Source organism: Adelges cooleyi, unplaced genomic scaffold (assembly GCF_023614345.1).
Source record: "Adelges cooleyi isolate 19-005CV unplaced genomic scaffold, UGA_ACOO_1.1 ACOO_flye_CR_arks_rails_tigmint_CR_PRNA_247, whole genome shotgun sequence".
Classification (NCBI taxonomy): domain Eukaryota; kingdom Metazoa; phylum Arthropoda; class Insecta; order Hemiptera; family Adelgidae; genus Adelges; species Adelges cooleyi.
The window spans coordinates 2,084,898-2,096,992 of NW_026095912.1; the positions used below are offsets into that span (position 1 = coordinate 2,084,898).

The 12,095-nt window shown below is 31.7% G+C and overlaps 1 long non-coding RNA gene across 1 annotated transcript; it reads left to right on the forward strand.

Moving 5' to 3' along the window:
- Window positions 1–9,114: 9,114 nt before the first annotated feature.
- Window positions 9,115–12,021, forward strand: LOC126836773 (uncharacterized). Its single transcript, XR_007685386.1, has 3 exons — window positions 9,115–9,424; window positions 10,728–10,834; window positions 11,913–12,021. It is a non-coding gene; the product is annotated as an uncharacterized LOC126836773 (long non-coding RNA).
- The last annotated feature ends 74 nt before the right edge of the window (window positions 12,022–12,095 follow it).

Genomic DNA, 12,095 nt, shown 5'->3' on the forward strand with positions numbered 1-12,095 from the left:
GTGGAACAAGCAAATTATTCTTCTACATTAAAGTTGAATACTACTGCTTACACAGGGCTTTTGAAAATATCAAATAGGTATAATGATGACATTATTTAAAAAAAAAAAAAAAATACAAAATGATCGCGCTCTTTATAATTAAAAATCGAATAAAAGGTCTATTTATGTACTAATAATATTGTTGAGAACAGAATTTAAAACAATTGTCCCTATAATATTTCGGAACAAATGGTAAATGGAATAAATGTTTACACGTTTTTGGTTAAAAAATATAACGCCTTATAATTGTATATAATATATTTATAGGTGAATAGGTATTATAGGTAACTGCGTCGTCGCATCAGTTGGTGTATAACCCTGATATACAATTAGAATGAAGCATGTAAATATAATAGCTAAATTCACAATATAAATACAATATTAGTATTTTTTTTTAAATTATTACTTACTGATAATAGTTAGATGATTACTCACCATATCAATCAGACTAGAACATAAAGAACACAAATGAGACAAGAAAAATAAATTGTAATATAAAAATCACATTCTGGTTAAAATTTGAACACGAATAATCAACGAACACATAGTAGTAGCGGGCTGTATACGATGATTGTCTACACTAAAAAAATGACATCACAATACGCGCTAAATAAAGAAAATTATTAAAAAAATTAAAAAAACAGGAAATGTGAAAAGTCGAAAAAAAAGCCAGCTGTACTCGATGAAAGTGAATCGACAAAAAATGATTACATCACGGTACGCGCTTAAAACTTAATCTAAACATAAATGTTATTGTCTATGCAAAAGTAGTAAAAAAAAAAGAGGAAAATTGTAATTTACTTCAGCCGATGATATGATCGATGCTAAGAGAATAATAAATAATAATAAGAAATATTTTGCAATTTAGTTTTTAAAATTGTTTCTAATTTTTTAACAGCAAACGGTGGCAAATAAATAAGTAAAATTACCTCCAATTATTTTTCATTGAGCAGTTTTAAAAAAAAATAATTACTAATTGCCATCTCCATTTGCTAGTCTCAGTAGCAGTTTTTGATTTTTGTCACCGGTAGAACTAAATAAACGGATCTCAAATAGAGAACGGGTGGCCGGCTCGTATCTACGCTCAAAACCTAAAGCCCCCGTTGGGGCTTAGCCCGAGGGGCTAAGTTTTGATAATTGTGAAATAAATACAAACAATTGTTTACAAAAACAATCAAAATAAATGTGTAAACGTTTCGGGAAGTGTTGAGTGAAACACATTGAATGTTAATAAAAAAATTATATAAAATATTTTAATATTAAACTTGTTTCACATTATAACCAGTTTTAGCGTTTGGCTCAATAAACATGACATTAAGTTCATCTTTCTATGCATCCTTTTTTTCATACTTAATTTTTGTGTATAGCCGCATTTTTTTCAAATATTCTGATGTTAATTCTTGAATCACAGTGGAACAGGCACATTATTCTTCTACATTAAAGTTGAATACTACTGCTACAACGAGATCACCTTGTTGTTTTATATTGGTTCCAACATAGTTTCATAACTATATTGGTCATCTTAACTTTAACTCTTTAACTTCAAAACTAATAAGCGAACAATGAAAGCGTGCATTGCATGTTGCGATAATAGAGTGTATTTATCAATAGCTCGACGATTAGCGGCAAAAAAAAAAAACATAAAACTTATTATATACAGTAGTATACCGACTATACGCTTACATACCGCTACAAAATTACATAATTTTGTTTTTCCAGGTATACGGTGTAATTCGGTTAGTAGTATACTGTACAGTCTTGTTGTAGAGCCTGGAACTGTTAAAAAACACTTTTTTTTAAATAACTAAAATAAATTGAACACATATAATAAAAAATTGTGTTGCGGGTGCAATAAGTTTTAGATTAACGCTCGATACTACTTTAGTTATGACTGCTGGACATAATATAGACGCAACCACGGGAAATAAAAAAATCTTGTTGCAATATCATAAAAAAAATTATTTTAGCTGCTGAGAGCTCTTATTTTTCAACATTACTCAATTGTTCGTTTGAAGACAGCAAAGCGGAAAGAATTCGTATTTGAGAAATAGAATCTGACGTTTTGCGAGACATTGTGGAGTTCGCTTACACTTAAACTACTATTTTTTTATTTTTATTTCCATTTAGAAGTTTATGACGGCGGCGAATTAGTTTTTTTTTAAGCACGCGCAAGATTTATTTTTTGATTATGTTAAATCAAATATATCCCACACCAACTGCATTGCCTTTATACAAATTACTGACCTTTCAGAAAAAAGTCAAGTAGTTTTTTTTTTTTTTTTTTATGGAAAAACACCAAAAATGTGAAAATGTTTTCACATATGTATTACACATATTATTATATTTTAACAGCTTGCGTACGAGGCCGCCACACAACGGGATACATTTTTATGTATCTAAGGTGGCTAGTTACTATTTAGGTACGCGCTTTGGACTCTCTCGGGTTGTGATCTTTTTTCATTTTATTTTAAGTACTCATTTCCGTTGGACCTTTAGTATTTTCCTATTTAACTTAAATTAATACAATCTCCTAATCTTACACGCCGACCAGTGCACAGCGGTTCCGAGAAGGTGTCGGGCCAACGCATATGTGTGTTAAAGTAATGTCCCTATAATTATCATAGTACCTATACTGTGATATATTCTACTTCTGGTTCATACCTAGGTCTAAGAAAATATTTTCCAAGCCAACTGATTAACTGCAGTGTGTCTAGGCAGCTATCTGTCGGATCAGAAACGATCTACATGTACTTCATGTACTTCATCTTCAGGTTTCGTGTAAATCGAGTGGCTGGTGATTAGATTAAAAGAAATGTATAAAATCAGACGGTTAAAAATCGAGTGTCCGGTGTTGCTCACTTAAGGGCACTTAGTAAGCAATGGTTTTTAAAGAGAACGTAATGTCTAGAGGTCAGTAGGCTAAAATATCGAATGTCCGGTGTAGTGGTGTACCTATAACAAAACGTTATCAAACGTAGTATGTCTAGATATTGGTTGAATTAAAATCCTTATTTGTTCAGAAATCACACCGTCTATGCCATTTTATCCGGTAATGACGTACTGTACGTTTAGAATGTAACCATCAGCACAGTGCATTAAATATGTACATTGAAGGTCTGGTGGTTTAACAGAAGTTCAAAAGTGTTCAATCGTGTTAGATTTTTATTTATTTATTAACAAAGTTTTATTGTACACTTTTTTTTTTTTAGAAAATAATACAGCTAAATTTTACTAATTAATAAGTGTAACGTGTCTGTTTGGCTAGTTGGCCAAAAATGAATACAGCTGTTGTTGAGGCTTACCAATAGTTGCCGAAACCGGCTGAAGGAGTGATAAGTTTTTTTAAAAATATGAAACTCACACATTCACGTTGGCTTAACTATTAGGGTTTTGTTTGTTTATTACAGTTTTTCGCCAAAGTTTTTTTTGCGGAAATTGTGTTTTATACAAATAATTTAAACAATTTTTTTAAAAATTATTTTTATTATTGTTTTGTAAAATAAATCGAGGCGTTAGAGGAATGTATGAAATGCGTTAACGATCAAAATATGAGATTTCGAGTGGAAAACGGTATATAGGGTTCATCGACACGATTTAATATCATAAGAAATATTATGTGTTAAACAATGTGAGAACCTAACATGGGGGAAAAATTAATATTGGATTCCATGGAAATAACATGAGTAATAATATCGTTTGTCATTGTCTGCGCAATAAAAATTGTACAGAATGTCACGTGTTAAACATACGCGGGTGACAGATTTTTTTATGTAAAAAAAAAAAATGGTTATTTTGTTAATACAGAGAAAAAAAAATCGGTATTTATTGTAACAATATTCATAATATTAAACAAATACACGTTTAAATAGAGTAGGTAGGTACACACAATAATACTATCTTATTAAAATAAGATAGTATTTAGCTATCTTCTGCTGAGAAGTCTTGAGGTACACCCAACGAAATTCTTTAGCTATTTCGATTTGGTCCACTGCGATTTCCAATCTGTTTTTCCGAAATAAATTTCCAAATTTTTAGACGCCGCTGTCCTCCAACACAAGTTTATTAAAGCGGGTGGTTTTCCGGCCTTTAGCTGTTGTATTGTGAAATCAGGGCTTTCCCTTTCGAATATTCTCCCTCGATAACCTGATCGGAATATATTATTTCCAACAAAGAAAACAATTCCAAGCGTCGAGTTCAACACCAACAGGAACCTCCTTGTGAATATATTACTATAAAACTTTCTTCTGGCTACGAAAAGGGCTATCTCACTTCATCAAACGCCAAACATATTGTTTTCCACCAAATCCAATAAACTAGCCAATCAATCTCGGTTAGGTTATCGAGGAAAAATAAATAAAAAAACATTTATTTTCAAGAATATACATTAAAATTTACATAATATATGCAGTTATGATTATTATTAGTTATGACTAGGTTGGGTTTTAGGGTGTAAAAATTAAATCTTACGCTAGACAAAATGTTGACAAAAGTACAATTGTTAACACAAAAAAAAAAAAGACCAAGAATTCAGTAAAGGAGCCTCCTTGTGTAAATTACGCTTACTGGAAAATATTTTTTCTTTTAACCTTTATATCCGTAAATAAAACTGTCAACAAATATAGTGTCCTTTATGGCTTTGTATTAAATTATATTACAATAATTGTTTTAATCGTTTGCAACAAGGGATTCTGTTAAACTGGTTTCTGCATTACAAAAAAAAAAAGACACACTTTTTAGCTTCGACGAGACAGCTATTTTTTTGCTATTAATTATCATTCAAATCCGCCGTTTTATTTCCGCTATAAAGGGCTTTTAAAGCTGTCTCATTGCGTATAACTAACTTTATTCATAGCTTGGCGGTCCTTCAGTATAATATGTATTTTAGCTTTCCCGTGGAACCGATGTGGTATAGTTTTTACAGATATGTGTTTTTCAATTTTTTTTATTTTAGTGCCCCAGAAAACTTTTTCTAGTTTTAGTTTGTTGTCCCAAGCACAGTGACCGGAAAAAGCAGTAACAAGTTTGACGAGAACGAACAAAATCTAAAACCAACCGAAATTCTGTTGTAATCGCTAGTAAGTATTCTTTCCGAGTAAATAAATATAATAAGTATACATGTCGAGTGCTTTCAAATCCTATTATTTAAGAGATTATACACGTTGTTGTAAAATAGCGGATATGATTCAGTCGTGATTTCACGTGTGCCCAATTTTCTTTCATTATCAGTTACCATATAATTTTAGTTGCAATGCAAAAATTGAATTGACCTTAGGCACTGTGTAATTTATCAAATAATTAAAATACAATTTATCGTTACTTACTCGATTAAATCCTTAATTGGAAATTTTTTTTTTGTACAGACTAACACGTACGTCGTACTCTGGGCGTCGCCACTGTGTTGTATTTCTTTTTTTTTTTTGAGTATGTATTTTTTTAGTCATTTTTCTTATACATTAACATCAAAGGAATTATGGACCAACAGTGAACTGTGTATTGCCTGGGCCCGGTGGACCGCGGGATTCAAGTTACAACATCACTAGCCGGGGTGGATACAGGTAGGGGATATTAGTGCTGGAAATACATTCAAATTTAATGATTGCTTTGACCCAACTTTGCTAACATATTCCGTACTGATTTACACTATACTCGGTTTGGGCTGTGCTGCTGGGGTTTTTATTATAAATTTTAAATAAAAGAAATAACTTAGTACCTAACATAAAAGCCAATGAAGAAACCCATAAGCTTTATTTATCAGACTGCACATGATTCCGGATTGTACCTTGCCAAAACCCGTGAACTTGGTTTTGCTGGCACTGGTTTTGACGTTGTTTAAATTGGCTTCGACATTTGGGAGAAATCTGATATCCGGCGCGCTGTTCAAGTGATAAAAGATCAACTCAAAAGTCTGTAGGTCAGGTTAGCGCATTTTGTTATATTTTTGGTGAAATTACACATTTAAAACAAATCTTACACCATAATTAAAACAAATTATATGAACGTTATTTTGGCTTTCACGTCGGGCAACAAGACAAAGTTTCGGTTGCTCACATCTGTTGTGTTACACGTGTGGGATTTCCTACTGGATGGGCAAAAATATCTCTCCTCTCGGAATTTTGATGGAACCCACAGTCATTACAATAAATCAATTGGTATCCAAATTATTCCAAATACCAATTCTATTATAGTAAACCTTATTCTTAACATAATCAGTCAAAAGTTTTCATGTTACACACAAAAAGCGAATTTTTGTTGACCGATGTAAGGTTATTGCTTAAGTATTTCTGGTCATTTCGGTAAAACATTTAGTTAAAATCAAAATAACTTCATGATCAAAGATTTTTTAAAACAAAAGAATTATGATCGTTTTATAATTATTATCGCAGTATGGTAGTATCCATGTACCTCGAATATTGTATGTGTTAAAGCACCGTTTGTGCTGCGTTTACTTGGTACTAAAATAACCAACCGACACCGTGACATATTTTTTCCGATGAATTATTACGACATGAAACGATGTAGAGTTTGACTATGTAAACTATGTATTACTATTACAGTATGATTTTCTTTTGGAAACGTACTCGTTTTCCGCACAGTGCAGCTGTTGGTAAAAAGTAACTAGACGGATAGTATATGGTGCCTATTGAACATTAAATACCTTACATTTTAACAACCTACATTGATTTTGTGAGTATATTGCCTATTGAAAAAATTAATTTCAAAAACTTCATTTAAATTATAAACAAAAATAAAATATTTCAAATAAATGTCAAATAATAATATCAATATTATAATAAACCATAATATTTAATACGTTCAAAAAGAAAAGATTACTTATTTCATTCGAAACAAATGTTATTTAAAATGACTGAATATTAGGACTATGGGTGCTAGAGATACGTTCAAATTTGATGATTGCTTTGACCCAACTTTGTTTACTTCTTCTGTTTTGATTTTCACTGTACTTAGTTTGGTTCGGGCTATGCTGGAATTACTCACATACATATTAATAAAAGAAATAACAGCTTAGTAATATAAAAGCTAATTAAATACATAAGCTTTAATCAGACTGCACATGCTTCCGAAAAAGACTGAATATCGGTGCTGGTAACTGGAAAATGTTTCGGTAGTCAAATATAGAAAGTTCAACAATTAAATAAAATCAACATTTATTTATTTGTAAATGAGAATAAATGAACACTGTTACAGAATACAATGCTTTCTTAAACTAAACAAAAAGCTAAGAAATAAATCAATAAAGTAATACTCATTTCATAGTAATCTATAAGCAAATGTAATAATAAAAATAAAGCGATTAACGGATGTGTTAAGTGAGATTTTTTTAAATAAAAGCGTGGCGAGACACGCTAGAAAAAAAATACATATCGGTATATAAGAAAATTAAACTTTTAATAATTTAATTTTAAAATAAAAAATTTAACGAGTTACAGAAAACCGAATACCCGAATACAAAATATAAAATATTCAATTCTCTTCTTCGTCCTCCTCTGTTTTTTTAATTTCCGTGGACGCCAAGCAGTCAATAGCAGCGAAATCGGTGGGCGATAGCGTTTCCAGGACGGCATTATAGTAAGATTGAAGTATGTTAACGCTTTCCATTATTGCCGTTTCGAACGTCGGATAGTCGGGGTCGTCGTGGAAAAATTGTGTCTGTATCTCGAACCCCTCTTTCTGCGGCCAATCTTCCCAAATGTCGTAGTTCAATTCGTCGGCTCCGATTTTAATAGCGTACGAGTTGTACACCAGTATACCTTGTCGGACGAATGCCTCCAACTTGTCTTTGCTGGAACTTTGGTCGATGTTCAAATTGTCTTCGATGGTGGGCAGGAAACCGATACCCGACGGGCTGTTCAAGTTGTAGAAAATCATCTCCACGACCGGCACGGGCACCTGCATCAGCTTTTTGCGCTCTTCCCGCATACCAGGTCGCAAGCTGGGTTCACTGAGACACACTCGTTCCACCAAGATGTACCACGTGGCCATCAAGAACCGGCAGTGCTTGAGCAGGGCGTAGTAAGTGGTCATCAACACTAGATTCCTGACCGCGTTGGTGTATTTGCACAAGACGAACGAATTTTTTTTCCACGTGTCCTGCACCTCGCGGTAGAGATCGTCCAAGATGTAAGTCTCGTACGTTTCGAACCAAACACTGGGAGGAGCGAATTTCGCGTTAATGTCGTCTCCCATGTGAAAAAACAGGTAAACGTCGAATCGTTCTTCGGTGCCAAACAGGTGCAACGGATCCGAAGCGGGGGCCACTCCTAAACGGGAGAGCAATTTGTCGTTTACGTAGTAGAAATTGGTCTTCTCCACGTCTTTGAGTAATATGATCTTTCTGTCTATCTTGCCGCGTTTGTGACAGTTCTTGAGAGGGGCCACAAACAGCTTGTAAATCCGGTGAAACTCTTTGTCGGTATATCGGTTGTAATCTTTATGCAGAGTGTCGATGAAGATTGCCACAAACCACGTTGCCGGCAGAATAGGCGCTTCCAACATGTACGATATCAGTAGCATACGGTGTATTTGTTTGCTGTACTGAGCCAAAACATGCTTTAAGTCTGTGCAACAAAAATGTTTATCATCGTACATCTGCTTCACGTGGTACAACACATAGAGTGCGGCAAAATCGTAAGCGCACTCTAGAGACAATGTTTTTTCCACGTAGCTTTTAATGTCTGTCAACGGCAATCCTTTGGCCTGTCTTTCCAACAAAGATATTTTGTCGGATGCCGTAATCGTCGTAAACTTTACCTCCATCGTTTCGAATTGGTCTATGACTTCAAAAAAATTTCGAGGTTGCACAGAGCCCTGAAAAGGATAAAACAAAATGTAGTAGTACTGCTTCGTGGCATAATAATATTTATATATAATATATATTATTTATTATTATTTAAGTGTCAAGTACATCAGTTCTTTATTTTTACCAGTTTTTTAAATACATTTTTTTTGCCGATAATAAAAATGTACAACAAATTTAATTGTATTCTACTGGGGAAATTTACACCATAAACTTTATTGTAGGCACAGTTGTACTTAACGAATTAGTGGGGGGGGGGGGCTAACTTATATGAAAACCGTTAAAATAATATATTTTTGGGGATTTCATGAACACATTTGGTATCCTCAAAACAAACAATAGTTTACATTCTGAAATTGTGTATCTCCAGTGTATAAATTAAAGCGCATTGGAACTGTGTTTTTTTTTGTGTTAAAACAACCAGCCAACAATGTGACATATGTTTTTTACGATGAATTATTATGCCTTGGAACGATTTAGTGTTTGACTATGTAAAATAAAATTCTTTTTACAGAACGATTTTCCATTGGAAACGTACGTGATGGCTGTACAGTGCAGCTGTTAAAAAATGTAAGTAAATACATACCTAGTAGATAGTACCTATTGAACATTAAGTACGAGTACAACTGAATAAACATAATATTTTTTGTTATATATTTTCATTTTGAGATGGTTTTATTCGAAAGAGCCCCACGCGTTTAGTGATATTTTTATAGTGATGTTTTTTGATGTTCAGTCATATTCTTAGTTACAATTAATACACTAAATAAATTAAATATACATAAATAAAAGTATTTATATTCATTTATTTATTATTTTTTCACGGACAAATGTCCATTTTCAAATATAGTGATATAGATAACAATATAGAACAACTTAAAGTAAATAACGTATACATAATAAACTTAGGAACTAGATTAAAAAATAGATAGATAAGATATATAGATTAGATAATATTAACTATGGAATACTTATTACATATAAATAGGGGAAATAATTTACTTAAATAAATTATAACATTCAAGATTATTGCCATGGAACATTGAAATATTTATTGGATGATATAAATTATTATTTCGAGTGTTGTGATGAGAGACTTTAAAGTTGATTTGGCTTAATAAAAAAAGCAATCGTTTCAAACTTAATTTAAAGGAATTATTTTTGTAGGCAGTTAAAATGTATTTGTTTTATTTTCAAATTGGATTACAAAAGTGTATAATTTTCAGTGGCCAAGATAAATAACTGCATAGTTGAATTTTCCACCACTAGAGTGCGCCAAGTACATTGGTAATTGTGAACTTACATACATTGTTTCAAAATATAACTTTAACTGCCTGTTCTAAAATATACAATTTTATCGAGTTAGTCAGTTTGGCTTCTGAGCGCCTCATATATTCTATAACGCTATGAGGGTAAAAAGATAAACCGTTTTGCACATACTGTAATAATATAATTAATCGTATTTAAATGTATTTGAACTAAGACTTAAATTCTGATTACCTCTCTGGTATAATGATGCCTCTTTGCACTTGCAGCCGAAACGGCCGAAGAACTGGCATCACTCGAACTGCTTTTACGCTTTTACTACTAAATAACCTTTTAATCATTCCAGGCGTTTCTTGTATCGCGAAGAAAATTATTAAACAACATAAAACGAAACGTTTTTTGGAATTCATTTTAACTTTTAGTATTTCACTTGTTAGCTGTTGAAATGTGCTTTAAAGAAAACGTATACCGTGTAACGTTGGTTTTGCTTTTCCATACGCTTTTAAAAACGTTATAGTGCACACTTTAAAAAGCAACGCATAGTTTAATATTTGCAATTTTATATCTTGTATTGAATTCATTCATACTTAAAATAATATTGTCATAGGTATAAAATGCCTGTTTACACGTGTTAGAATATTATGCGCAGATGTTGTTACTCGTTTTGGAACACACAACACAACAAAATTCGAAACCTAAGACGGATTATACCGGGTCAGTCTTTTCAAAAACCAAAAAAATATCATAAACTTTTCCCCATAAAAAAAATAGATATTATTTCTTTAATTTACTTTTTTTCAAGCCAAGTTTTAAGGATTTAGGTCTGAAAAATAGACCGAAGATAGATAGATCTAGAAAAGGCCTATAACATATACAATTATAAGCCTATACAATTTTCTCAATAATCTGTATTCAAACTTTACTGTACTGGTACTGGTGTTATTTTTTTTATATCATACACTATTGGAAAATTTATTTTTTATTTTTTTCACTATCGTTACAGTACATAGGCCCAATTTCAATAAAAAAAACCGAAGATGCTTAAGCTCTGCGTTTTCCAGGTATTTAAATTTAAATTAATGAGGTTAATTGTTTTTTTTTTTTAGCAAGAATATTGTAAAACAATTTAACATATTTTTAGTTTATTATCAATTGTAATTTTGTAAAAAAAAATAATGAAAAGATTGAAAACCGATTACAAAAACATTAGAAATAACATGTGGGTTTTATAAATTAAATTAATTATGTTTATTTTGAATTATTTATTGTCCTTCATAATGTATTATATTTATATATACTATTTTTGTGTTTTTCATATTATATCCCTTATGAATATAAACATATGGTAATAGATTTTTGTATTTTTTTTTAATTTACTCTATACTTTTTCCATATAGAACCGCATTTTTTCTCACTTTTTTTTTATTTAACTTAATTTAAAAAAATAAAATAACTTGTAGCGTACCATGTTAAAAGTTGAAAAATATCTATATTTTTAGGGAGTTTATTTATATTTTAAAGTAATGGAAAATGTAAACTTATAATATATCACACATATATAATATTATATCTTATATATTATCTGACCACACTGTACTGGCTTTTTTTTCGTTTTGGATTTGTATTAAATAATATATTAAAATTTGTATTTTTTTATTATTATTATGTATTTTTCATAATAATATGTACTTATTTCCCCCCCCCCTTTTTTTTTTATTTCTAGGTCCACCCCTGATTGCCGGTAGGCACACGATAATATTATGTGGCACAATACAATATTGTTGTTGTGTAGATACATAAACGTTGCGGAGAAGACGTCATACGTCACACACCGGACGCGGACAAGACGTAAAAGAAGGAAAAAAAAATTGAAAAAACTAGTTTCAGGAGGACAATGCGCGGACTGGACGCCGAGACGGTGATGGAGTAGGGCAGCTGCCGCACCGGTGCCGATTTTATATATATATATATGTAT